The sequence below is a fragment of the Geotrypetes seraphini genome, chromosome 3 (assembly GCF_902459505.1).
Source record: "Geotrypetes seraphini chromosome 3, aGeoSer1.1, whole genome shotgun sequence".
NCBI lineage: Eukaryota > Metazoa > Chordata > Amphibia > Gymnophiona > Dermophiidae > Geotrypetes > Geotrypetes seraphini.
In genome coordinates this window covers 356,576,830-356,587,855 of record NC_047086.1, presented here as the reverse complement: position 1 = coordinate 356,587,855, position 11,026 = coordinate 356,576,830, and positions in this window count along the sequence as shown.

Below are 11,026 nucleotides of genomic sequence, written 5' to 3'. Positions count from 1 at the left end.
CCATCATGAGCTAGATTCTATAAACGGCGCCCTAGTTAGGCATCACTAGGTGTCATAATTGAGGCCTAACTACAATCTGCACTTAACCTAAATTAAATCAATTAGCTTAAATGGCGTGGTAATTGACCACAAATCAGTCCCCCCAAAAAAGAAGAGCAGAGCAGTCCAGGTCTTCAAACTAAAGGGAATTTAATGACAGCCGTATACATAAGACGTTGTGACTTGACGTAACACAGGCCATGTTTCGGCTAAGAAGCCTGCAAAATGGAATGGCTTCTACTGTGCAAGAGTGTTTTATTTCTACATGTGAGTTGATTCCATTTTGAGACTCTAGGACTCCTGAGGCAGGCTTCTTAGCCGAAATAGGGCCCGTGTTGAGTCGCAACATTGTTTTATGTTTACGGCTGTCATTAAATTCCCTTTGGTTTGAAGACCTGGACTGCTCTACTCTTCTTTTTTGGGACTGATTTGTGTACATGCAGAAGCTGACATTCTCTTTGGTTTAGTGGATTGTGATAATTGGCCACACCATTGCAGTTAATTGAATAATTAGTAAAAAAAAAGAAAATGAAATGAAATGAAAATGAAAATGAAAAATTAAGCGTGAACTTCCACGTGGTGCCTAGTGAAGCCTAAGTGGAGGCACCTTCCGATGCCTAATGACGCCTACCTGAAAAGTAGGCAGCATAGTTAGGGACGAAGAATAGGCATGGTTGAATTAAGTGTTGCCGCTAGGCATTCGAGATAGGTGCTGGTAAATTAGGCCAGTGAAAACTTGGCCTAATGTAGCAGTGCCTACCTGTAGGATACCTAGCGATACCTAAGTCCACTTAAGTACCACTAGGCGTGATTCTTTAAACAGTGGCTAGCGGTGTATTGACAACTGCGCCAAGTGGCGCCTACAAGGTGGGTGCCACTAGGTGCCATTTATAGAATCCAGCCTCTTGTTTCCAAACAAGTACACAGAAATGCAGATGAAAGAGGTACAACAGTTCCAGACCTTTCACCAAGAGGAGGACTGGCCTGATATCACCTGCGCTGAAGAACCCACCCAGCAAACTAGAGATTCTGCATTATCATCATTAGGATGAAGCTCGCTCCTACCCCTTTAGTGATTATCTCACCTTTAAATAATAATATAGTAGTGGTATGCTTATGGTATGTATGATAATGGTATGGTGGTATGCTACGCTATGCTAATGGTGTCTCATGTGTTCCACTTTATCTTCTCCTGGAATCAGACTAGATCACAAACAAATGATTAAAGACAATAGAACATTGAGATTAATACAGCAGTATAAAACTTGTATCGTAAAACTTGTACTGTAATTATGGCAAATCATAACTTGTTAACTGTATATTATCTACAGTTTGTTTAACCTGTAACACGTTCTGAGCTCTTTGGGGATAATGGGATAGAAAATGAATTGAATCAATAAATAAAACCTGTGTGTAGCAGTGTATGCCAGGGTACAGCTATTCCAGAACCATTACTGAAAACAGAAGGAGTGGTTTGACACTTCCTAGGCCAAGGAACCCATGCAAAGAAGTGCAGAGTGATGCATCTGGGGAGCAGAATTCTGAGGGAGATGTATGTGCTAGGAGGTGAGAGGCCGATATGCAGGGCAGGATTAACCAATAGGCCCAGTAGGCACGTGCCTTAGGGCCCGAAATGGTCAGGGGGGGCCCGATGAAGGAGAGCATCAACATTGTTTTTTCCCAACGGCAATGGGCCCCTCCAGCATCGATCGGAAACACCCATCAACGGAAAGTAAGACAAGCAAGCAATGCGGGTAAGAAAGGCAACAGGAACTGTAATTTTGCAAACGGTGCTGCTTGCCCAAAGCTTCCCTCTGTCACAGCTTTCTGTTTCCGCCTGGGCGGCATGGTGGGGTGGGGCGGGGCAGGGGGGCCCTCAACGAATTAATCCTGCCCTGCTGATATGCACAGATGGGGAGAGGGACCCTGGGGTGATAGTGTCCAAAGATCTGAAGGCGACAAAGCGGTGTGACAAGGTGGTGGCTGTAGCCTGGAGGATGCTGCGCTGTATAGAGAGAGGCCCCACTTAGAATATTGTGTTCAGTTTTGGAAGCTGTATCTGGCCAAGCATATATGAAAAATTGAAGCGGTCCACGGGAAAGTGACAAAAAATGGTAGGGGTGTTTGCACCAAAAGAAATACGAGAAGATAATAGAAGACCCAACGTGTATACTCTGGAGGAGAGAAGGGACGGGGTGATATGATACAGACATTTAAATATTTGAATTGTAATAATATAGGATCAAATATTTTGTAGAGAAGGGAAATGGGTAAAACTAGAGGACAACCATTGAGGTTGAGGCGTGATAGACTTAAAAGTAATGTTAGGAAATTCTTTTTCATGGGGGGGGGAGGAAAGCCTAGAATGCCAAATGCTAATTTTCCCATTACATCATGACCATTAGCACATGAGTCCCGACTGCTTCCTATTTTGTTCCTATTCCTATTGTGATAAGGGCTCGTGAACTAACCACACAGCAATGAAGCCGCACTAACTGATTAGCACACAGTACTCTTACTCTTTGCCCCAGACCTGCCCCCAGTGCAAAAAAATAATTTTTCTTTTTAGAGCATGGGTAGCATAATCCAAGCCCAAACTTACTGTGGAGCATGAGTTGTATAAACCAATACCAAACTTATTGTGGATCACCCGAGTGCACATCGCAGTAAGCAAGCTTTATTTATTACATATTTGCTATACAGCTATAAACTAAAAAAACAAAAACAACCAGAACCAAGTTTACAGGCTACAAAAGTAAGGAAAAGAATGCCATTAAAAAAAAAGGGGAAGAACCACAAAAGAGCACTAGAGGTAGGTGAAAGGAAAAGGAAATTTGGAAAAGGAAAATTCTGCAGGAATAATCTGACTGCTCAAAGTCTGCACAGTTAGTGCCAGATTTTATATACTGTATGTTGCCTACACAATTAGCGCCGACGAGTGCAGCATTAAGCGCAATTCTATATAAGTTGTGCGTACTGTACAGAATCGTGATTAGTGCTGCCTAAGCCCTACTGTGCATCGCTAGGCATCCCAGCATTTAGGTGCGCCAGGATTTTCTTGGCCAAAATTTCTGCACTCAAGTTGTGTGCACAACAGTGCCTAAGTCAAAAACATGCTCCTAACTTGACAATATGTCCACAATCTGCTCCTAACAGACCCTCTTTTAACTATGGGCTTTACATAAGGTGCATACCACTTTGGGCTAGATTCACAAAGCAATCCAACTGTGTATCGATCGGTTTGCGACCCCTTTACGATCAAATTTCCCTCCGGCCCCATTCACTAATCTCTCCAGCCATCCACTTCAAATCCGTGCATGCAAATGAGGAGAAGCTCATGCAAATTGGACAGCGATGCGATTCATCAATCAAAAATTTAAAACCAACTGGGCTGGCCGATCAACCCAAGAAGCGACTGCTGGAGACCAATCAAAAACGTCATTCCAAATCTCCAGCACCATAGAAGCCCTGCTCTGCCCCGATCTGTCTCCTGCCTGCTTGCCCCAATCTTTCAGCCCTGCTCTGCCCCGTGTTTCCTGCCTGCTCGCCCCAATCTTCCATCCCTGCTCTCTGCCCTGAAAAAGAAACATGTGGCTCCTGTCCCTGCTCTGCTCTCTGCCCTGATCTTCCAGCCCTGCTTTCTGCCCCGAGCTCCTACTCTCTTCCGCCTTCCCTTCAGTGCGAGCCTGCGGGTTTAAAGCAGGACTGCACGCCGCACTGCAGCCCCGCTTTAAACCCCTGTGCTCGTACTGCAGGGAAGGCGGCAGAGAGCAGGAGAGTCTGGGCGGCAAGATTGGCTGGAAAGGGAGAGCAGGAAAGCCAGCCCGCGTGAAGGAAGAGGCTGCTGCCGCCGCCGCCGCCAGGGATAACAGAAGGAGAGTCGGGCCCGAATTTAAAAAAACAGTAAAAAAAACCCCCAACAAACAGACACAAAATGCATGCGCAGACCATCTGCAGGGAAAGCAGATGATCTGCACATGCATGGGGATTGCACACCAGCGATCCAGGCAGGCAGATGGGGGCGTTCCTCCGATCACCCCCATCTGCATATTTTTCTTTAGTGAATTTGTCAGACCTGCCCAGATCAGGCCCGGATAGGGCCCGATCGGGCAGGTTAGTGAATCTGGCCCATTGTCCTATGCACCTACCAAGTTTTGTACCTAACTGTCAATTAATTCCAATTAACATCAATTAATAGGTATTACTTGCTAATTATCAGTGCTGATTAAGACTATCTATCTTTTCAGTCATAGCCCCAACACTGTGGAATTCCCTCCCCATTGACCTTAGACAAGAAAATTGTGCTTTTGAAACCTATGTCATGATATTACCTTTAGTAACTTTTTCAGGTTTTTCTCTCTCTGGTTTTTTTTTATTTTTTTAACTTTGTCCCTCCCTCTTGGTTTGTTCCTTTCCCACATCCTTTATTTATTTATTTCTCAATATTATGTAATACCTTTTACCGACTTTCCTTTTGTATCTAGTGTAGTCTTTTCAATATTTTTAATATTCTGTTAGTCTCCTTTTGTAAAACTTTTATGTATACCACTTAGATTTTACAATAGGCGGTATATCAAAATAAAATAAACTTGAAACTATAATTAAGTTATGTGCATATATCAGCTAAGTGCGCTGATGTATGCACATAACTTCAGGCACCATATATAGAATTTGGGGGTTAGTGCTTACCACAGGTTAGTAAGAGGACCCCTAAATGTCATCTGACAGCTAGATTCCCAGCCTTCCAGTCTCATAAGATCCTCTTACAAATTTTCACCGTCTACCTGGAGTGTGGAATGTCCTTAATGTACCTTTTCTTGAACTGATCTTTCTTGGGTCTGCACTAATTTTCTCAGTCTAATTTACATGGATTTCTTTTTTTAGTCCATTTAGCTACCCTCTTTATAATCACTAATTTCTATTATGTTTTTCCTTCCTTATATTAAAGTTCCTGTAAACCAGGGGTGTCCAATCTGCGGCCCCGTGAAGCATTCTGTGTGGCCCTGGTCGAGGGTGATGCAGTGTTTTCCTCTGCTGCCCCCTGGTGTTTACCGTCTTGCCAGCTCCCTTTGTCTTGCTGCAGTGTTTGCGTGGCCCCAGAAACATTTTTTTTCGGCCAATGCGGCCCAGGGAAGCCAAAAGGTTGGACACCCCTGCTATAAACCGTGCCGAGCTCTATCTTTATGGAGAGGATGCGGTATATAAACTTAAGGTTTTAACTATAGTTTAGTTTAGTTTTTGATCTCATGACATTTTAGTATCAAGGGCTCCTTTTACGAAGGTGCGCTATCGTTTTTAGTGCACACACAAGATTAGCGCGTGCTAGCTGGAAAACTACCGCCTGCTTATAAGGAGGCGGTAGCAGCTAGCACGTGCAGCATTGTAGCGCGTGCTAAAACCGCTAGCACACCTTTGTAAAAGGAGCCCCAAGTGTATTCTTGGCAATCTATCTATATATATAAAATCGGAGGTATGTTTGTGTGTATGTATGTGTGTGTGTATGTGCCGCGATCACGCAAAAACGGCTTGACCGATTTGAACGAAACTTGGTATGAAGATCCCTCACTACCTGGGGTGATATGTTCTGGGGGTCTCGCGGCCCACCTGCACACGTGGGCGGAGCTACAAACAGAACATCAGATTTCACCCATTCATGTCAATGGAAAAAATGAAAAAAGCTGCCATTCCCACAGTAAATCAAAAACGGCTTTACCGATTTGAACGAAACTTGGTATGCAGATCCCTCACTACCTGGGGTGATATGTTCTGGGGGTCTCGCGGCCCACCTGCACACATGGGCGGAGCTACAAACAGAAAATCAGATTTCACCCATTCATGTCAATGGAAAAAATGTTAAAAGCTGCCATTCTCACAGTAATTCCTACTACCTGGGGTGATATGTTCTGGGGGTCTCTCGGCCCACTTGCACACGTGGGCGGAGCTACAAACAGAACATCAGATTTCACCCATTCATGTCAATGGAAAAAAAGTAAAAAGCTGCCATTCTCACAGTACTTCAAAAACGGCTTGACCGATTTGAACGAAACTTGGTATGCAGATCCCTCACTACCTGGGGTGATATGTTCTGGGGGTCTCACGGCCCACCTGCACACATGGGCGGAGCTACAAACAGAACATCAGATTTCACCCATTCATGTCAATGGAAAAAATGAAAAAAGCTGCCATTCCCACAGTAATTCAAAAACGGCTTGACCGATTTGAACGAACCTTGGTATGCAGATCCCTCACTACCTGGGGTGATATGTTCTGGGGGTCTCGCAGCCCACCTGCACATGTGGGCGGAGCTACAAACAGAAAATCAGATTTCACCCATTCATGTCAATGGAAAAAATGTTAAAAGCTGCCATTCTCACAGTAATTCCTACTACCTGGGGTGATATGTTCTGGGGGTCTCTTCACCCAAGAATTTATATGTTCTTGCTCCTGGAGGTGAAACTAAAAATGTTGTTTATAATCAAGTTTTGTGTTTGTTGTTTTGTATTCATTTTGTCAAATATTTCACATTATAATTTGAATATTGTACTTTTTATAAAGCTGTAAAAATATAATTTCATTCACCACTATAAAGTATCTTTATTTGAATCCATTTACTGTGTTATTGCTATAATTAAATACCCGTGCAACGCCGGGGCATCAGCTAGTATTAAATAAAAATAAAACAAAAAATAAAACAAAAATTTTTTTTAAAAAATTTACAGTCCTATTAATTCTCCTCTTCTTCCCTCTTAAATTCAATCAATTTGTACCTCGCTTAATCTATTGTAAACCGCATAGAACTTAACGGTATTGCGGTATATAAACTGTTATTATTATTATTAACAGATGGCATTACAACTTTATATAGACGGCTTATACCTTTGTGTTCAAGAAGCATGCACATTGTGTCCTAATTAATGTAATCTATCACAGGATGCACTGCTCACTAATAGGAAATAATAAATAATCCTCACAATGCAAAATTGCTTCCTGCACATTTAATTGCACATAAGAACTGGCTTAGGGCAAAAGGAAATGAACTAGTCAGAGAAAATTTAAGGCTAATTGATACCATAATTAGAACAACACTTTCAGGAAGCACAAAACACTTGCTCAGAAAGAGAAATTGGGACTGTGGTGATTTTTAGTGCATAGCTATTCCATGCTTCCAGTTTGAAATTACATTAATAAACCTGGAAATGTTTTAGCTGAAAAAAAAAATAGTTTAAACATGATGACAGATAGAACCTGCAAGGCTGACCTAGTCTAACCTTCCCACTTTCAGTATTGTAAAGTCTACCCTTTCTCAGGCCTTACCGTCATGTCAATGGATATCTTGCTCATGGGAAAATGTGGAGCAATTCAGAATTTGTTCAGAATTCCCGCTCTGTGCAGAACAGGTTTGGGACTGGTCTTCTCTCAATGATAGGGTCTAAGGTTGTGGAATATGTTGCATAAGATGATCAGATGTGAATCTTACTATTTGAGGTTTAGGGAAAAAAACAGGAGGCTTGTGGGGAAGGTAATAGGCTTTGAGGGTTTTTTTAATGCTGTTTATCTGTGTGTCAGGTTTGGTTGGTGGGGCAAAACATAGGCTATAGCATGGGAAGATTTTTAAGGGGCTGGGGTGGGAGTGCTTGTTGTTTGGAGGGAATGAAATTTTGTTTTAATTTAGCTGTGTGGATTTGTACATGTTTTAAATGTTATATATCACTGCAAGTGCAAATAAGAGTGCATGATTAAACATATTGCAAATAAAATTAATTCAGCAATGGAACCAGGATTTAACAACAGCAATGACCACTGAAATGGCCAAGAGGTAGTTGTAGTGTGACTGAGGTAGCCCAGTAATGATACTTCCCCCCCCTCCCCTCAAACAAACAAACACACTGATCACAAGAAGAGTAAAGTTGGCTGTACTTTGGGCCATGTCGTTCTCCTCTGCTGCCCTAGGCCTGACTGATCCACCTAGGGCTCCTTTCACTAAGCTGCAATAGCATTTTTAGCGTATGCAGAATTTTAGCACACGCTAAACCCACACTACATGGCTAGAACTAACGCCAGCTCAATGCTGGTGTTAGTGTCTAGCGTGCGTGGCAATTCTGAACGCGCTAAGTGCGTGCTAAAACCTCTATCGCAGCTTAGTAAAAGGAGCCCCTAGTTTCTGGGGCTTTAAGCTTGAACTCAGTGTGTACAGTCAGTGGCGTATGTGAGAACCAGGGCCGATCATTTTTAACACTCCCCCCCTCACAATATAAAAAATATATTTTTAATATTTTTATTAGTATAGTCCGTCCTCCCCAGAGAGCTCAGTTTAACATTTACAGTGTTACAATATAACATTACATAGGATTACAACCTCTCCAACCCCACGCCAGCGCTGTGGGGTAAACAAAATAAATAAAAAAGACTTTTCCTCTCTCTTAGGTCCTACCTCATGCTTGCTAACATCAGCTCTGGCAGGATACACATTTCAAATCTGACATATTGTAATCACATAATAGAAAATAAAATTATTTTTTCTACCTTTTGTTGTCTGGTCACTTTATTATTCAAATCATGTTGGTCGTAGGCTCTGGTTTGTTTTTTTTGGCACAAAAGAGCACTACACTTCTCCCTCCATATTCGCGGGGGATGCGGGCAGAACATAGGCGCGAATATGGAAAAACCGCGAATAACTTTTTTAACGTTACTCGTGGTTTTTAGAAAAAGCTGTTGTTTTTTTGTATTGAAACCGTGAACAACTTTTCTAATGTTATTCGCGGTTTTTTGAAACAAGCCACTATTACTACTACAGTATTGAAATTCTCAAAATTTTATTAAACAACAATACCTGTACTGGAGCAAGCAAGCAGTGATTTTCAGGGTTGGAGCAGGCAAGCAGCAATTCCCAGCGATTTCCCAGCGATTCACAAAAATAGAGGGCTAGGAGCAGGCAAGCAGAGATTTTCTGGGCTTGGAGCAGACAAGCAGCGATTCCCAGTGATTCCCAGAGAATAGAGGGCTAGGAGCAGGCAAGCAGCTATTACCAGCGATTCAGAGAGAATTCAGGGCTTGGGCAGGCATGCAGACAAGCAGCGATTCCAAGCGATTTTCTCCATGCATGCTGGGAAGAAGCCTTTCTTTATATGGATGCTGGGAAGCAGCGTTTTTCTCAGTGCTCACTGGGAAGCATGGAAGCAGCGAATTTGTGGGAAAAAGTTTATAATCAGCGATTTTCAGAGTTAATGGTAAGCAATAAATTTTTTATTGGTTCAGTACGGTACAGTAATAGGAAAAATTACTTTAATGATGATATAATTTTTGAGGGTGGAGTCAGCGGCCAAAAAATTGCGAATAAGCGAAACCGCAGATACGGAGGGAGAAGTGTAGTTAATATTTCAACATAGAGGTTTGAGTTCGATGAAAGAAAAACTTGACCTGCTTAAAACTGATGGTCTTCATTGACGGATATCAGTGCAGGCATTTTGAGATCTCTTCCTCTCATCAGAAGTGCAGCTATTGAAGTTGCATTTTAAAATCTTTTTTATTTTTATTTTTTTCTGTTTTTCATATGAAAATTTCTGAGATTTTCTTCCATTGTTGGTGATTTAGTCATATAAAAATTCAAGCATAAAAAACTCATATTAAAACAAATTGTCACAAGACCACAACGTGCCATGCAAAATACAACAATATTTGACATGAATTGGTATACAACTAAATCAAATAAATCAATATATATATAGTCGTACAGCATGTATAACCGAAAGTTTAACAACAGAGCCTAGACGGAACTTGGACCCACCTAAATTCACCAGATAAGCACTGCAAACACATAGCACAGACCCCCACACACTACCCCAGTGATCACCAACCCCCCAACCCCATAAAACTTTTATTCATAACTTTAAATTTCAGCCTCCAGACCATCATCACCTGTCATAGGAAAGCCTAGTCATCCAGCCCAGAGGCAGCTGAAGTCATCTTGGGGGTGGGTTAGGGACCCATAGAGAAGAGGACCCATGCCCATAAGCTCCTGTAATCACTGTATTGATACTGAAACATGTGCACTGCCCTATACACCCCCAAAACCCTTTTTTACTGGCATATAAGTGGCTCCTGCAGCCATACGGGCTATTGGGGTAGTAGATAAGTGGGTCTAGGGGATTCTGGAGGTGGTTTGGGGGGCTCACCGTCACCTATAAGGGAGCTGTAGTGAGGAGAAGCCATGGCACCCTTTTTGTGAAGTTCACAGCGGTGCCCTGTAAGGTATCCCACTATTTAGGTGGCATGTCTGGGTGTGCAGTCCATCACTTTGCAGACCCCTCCCACGTCCAACAGGGCTTGTTCTAGGCATTTTGGACTTGGACGGAATGTTGGACGGAAATGTGGTATAAAGAGGGACGATTTAGTGGCTTGGACGATCAGATCGGCAGGACGTATAATTAGACGATTTTCGAAAGTAAAAAAAAGTTGGACATATCTTTCTAAAATGTGTCTTAGACTCTTTTTAACTTTGAACGACTTGCTAAAAGGACGTAAACAGACTTAGACGTCCTTTCGATTATGCCCCTCTAAACGTATTTAAGTCTGATAGAAGATACCCGGTCGACACTTAGGGCTCCTTTTACGAAGCCGTGTTAGTGGTATAACGCGCATAATAGCGAGCGCTAATTTGCTGGCCGCGCTAACCGTTAACGCTTCCTCTTGAGCAGGCAGTAGTTTATCGGCTAGCTCGGGGGTTAGAGCGCGCTAAAAAGTTGCATGCGATAAAGCCGCTAACGCGGCTTCGTGAAAGGAGCCCTTAATTTCCTTTACCCTCTCCTCTTTCCTCGCTTTTCCCCTTTCCCTCCCACCTCCACTCCCCCCTCTTTTCTCTCCCCTCCCCATCCTCTTGCCTCTCTTTAAAGTCGCCTTGAGCCTGTATAGGTATGAGCGAAGCACAAATAGAAGATTAGATTAGATTAGATAATTCAAGTCTAATAGAAGACACTGGTCAAAAACAAAA